General features: G+C 45.8%; 1 non-coding gene across 1 annotated transcript; it reads left to right on the top strand.

Moving 5' to 3' along the window:
* The first annotated feature begins 1107 nt into the window (after nt 1-1107).
* TRNAY-GUA (transfer RNA tyrosine (anticodon GUA)) lies at nt 1108-1179 on the top strand. The gene has a single exon. It is a non-coding gene; the product is annotated as a tRNA-Tyr (tRNA).
* Nucleotides 1180-2751: the final 1572 nt, after the last annotated feature.

Below are 2751 nucleotides of genomic sequence, written 5' to 3'. Positions count from 1 at the left end.
TGACTTCCAGTGGTTAAGATATGAAAGGGGACCTAGGTCCCCTCCCCCACAGTTTCAGTCCCTGCTGCTATGTAAAGATGAAGCTAAGCATCAGACTAAATTCAGCTGCACCCCAAATATCCATGAGCCAGAAGATAGAATAAGAGCCTTAATCTGTTCTACGGGCCTGATGCAGCCCCAGCTTTCTGGTGTTCACTGGTTTTGCCCACCAGGCACTTCGCTGAAGGCAGGTTCAAGAAAATGCTCATGGCAGAATTAGGTCCCCTAGTGGTCCATCCAGTAGTGAGTGAATACTGCACTGGCTTGTCTCAGACCCAATTCTTGTGAGGGTGGAGGCTCTGAAACAGCGTTTCTAGCTACTCTGTTTGTGGGAGCACCACTCGCGTCAGCAGTGAAACAGTTTCAGCATCCTTCAAGGTAAGTAAAGCCTTGTCTAGCTGCCTCTGGGGTACAGATTTGTGATTGGGGTCTTTCAGCTAACCAAAACCTCTGGTGTGTGTAATCTGTTTAGGGTATTTTAAACATGAGCCCCTCCCACCCCGGGGTGTGGATTTAGGCTAACTTACTTGCACACACATATATTGTACTTGTTCAAAGAAGAGTGTGAAAGTGGATTCTAGGCAGTATTATAGGACCCTCAGATATCTGAGAACAGCTGTATTTGGAGTTTGTATAAAACCTGAGAGACCCACTCCTCTGATTTTCTATTAGTGGTATGGAAACTATGGGTCAGGAAGGTTGATCAGCTTGCCTAAGGTCACCCTGCTTGGTGATGCCAAAAGAGGACAGGGCGTCTCCATTCCTCCCATTATGACCTTCTGCATCCTGCGTCTGGGCTAGAGGTGCCAAAATGAGTAAGGAATAGTCATGTTCATTTGTTGGGCATGATCACTGCTGCTTTTCTAATTTTTGGTTTGTATTGGAGTGTAGTGGAACAATGTCATGTTTAAGATGTACAGCAGAGTAATTCAGTTGGACTTGTATGTATTCTCTTCCAAATTCTTTCCCCATTTAGGTTATTGTAGAGTGTTGAGCAGAGTTACCTATGCTATACAGTAGGTCCCTGTTGCTTATTTATTTTAAATATAGTAATGTGTATACATGGCTTCCCTGGTGGCTCAGAGGATAAAGCGTCTGCCTGTAATGCAGGAGACCCAGGTTCGATCCCTGGGTTGGGAAGATCCCCTGGAGAAGGAAATGGCAACCCACTCCAGTACTCTTGCCTGGAGAATCCCATGGACAGAGGAGCCTGGCGGGCTGCAGTCCACGGGGTCGCAGAGTTGGACACGACTGAGCGACTTCCCAGCCACACACGATGCGTACACATCAACCCCAAACCCCAAACCCCAGTCTGTCCTTCCCCATTACCCTCCCCCACTGGTAACCATACCTTCATTCTCAGTGAATTCATAAGTCAGTGAGTCTTTTTCTTTTTTGTATGCGAGTTCCTTTGTGTCACTTTTTAAAGATCATATGATAAGTCTTTCTCTTACTTAGCAGGGTAATCCCGGAGCCCATCCATGTTGCTGCATATGACGTTCTCTCATTCTTCCTAATAGCTGAGTAATATTCCGTTGTTTATATGTATCACATCTTCTTTATTCATTCACCTGTATGATCATTGGTGTTGAATGTAAAAGATTTTACCTGACAGAGACATGTTGGGGTATGTATGCATAGTGCAGGACTTACTGTATTTTGAACAGATTTGTTTTCAATACTTCAGCAAAAATAAGTGGAACAGGAGATGAAATAAGAATGCCAAAATGCTTAGAACTGTTGGAAAATGATGAAACCCAATCGTGGGTTCATGGGGAGTTTGTTTTACTATTCCTACTTTATATGTTTGAAATTTTTCATTAAAAATTAATTTTATTTAAATTTTTCACTAAAAGTTGTTAAAAATCAACAATAGGTTTCCACACCCAGCCAAGGAAACCATAGTCACAAGGAAGACGTGTAGTTGCAGTCATAATCAGATTTCAAGAAAGATAGGATTTTTGTCCCTAATGTACTGGTGCTGTACTTATTAAATAGTGGCATCCTTTTCTGAGCCATCTACCCCGTGAAGCAGGTGGAGCCTCTTATCTCCTCCACCACTAGGGCTGTGCAGCCCCGGCTTGGCTCTCATCCACTTGTGGAATCCACTTCTGTGATTCTGGCTTCTGGTCTCTGCTCCCTGTGTGCAGCAGAGTACCTTAATGTGTTCATGTAATTGATTACTCCAAGAGCCATGCTGCAGCCTGGCCTGCAAGGGTGGGAAAAAGTAAGCTTTCTGTTGGTAGCAAGTGTGCGTGCCTTCCCCTGGGTGTGTGCATTTGCACTCACTGCTGCTAAAAAGGACACAGTTAGAAAAGGGTGAAGAGCAGTCTTTCTCTCCAGCCCCTCTGCCTGCCTCTGCCTCCTTGCCAGGGAGCCGCCAGAAAGGCTGTGGAACGACCTGAAATCAACTTGCAAGTTCAAGTAGAGCCTCCATTCCCCTCTCCGTGGCAATTAACAGTGATTTACTGGAGGTTACATTCTAGCGTGGCCTCTGACCTTCTGTTATCAGCAGCTTCGGGGACTGGGGCTCATTATTGGTCAGTTCCTGGCTGCTCTGCAAACAAGCCTTTTCACATTTAGCTCTTGCCCACAACCACATCCTGTCCCTTTAGTACCGGACGGCACTGGGCTGCGCTGGGGTTAAATCGGGCAGGGGTGTGAGATGGAGGCGGCCGCCCTAGACAGATGGACCAAATCACCGAGTCATTT

Source organism: Budorcas taxicolor, chromosome 23, assembly GCF_023091745.1.
Source record: "Budorcas taxicolor isolate Tak-1 chromosome 23, Takin1.1, whole genome shotgun sequence".
Lineage (NCBI taxonomy): Eukaryota > Metazoa > Chordata > Mammalia > Artiodactyla > Bovidae > Budorcas > Budorcas taxicolor.
This window is presented reverse-complemented; position numbering and strand designations above follow the sequence as displayed.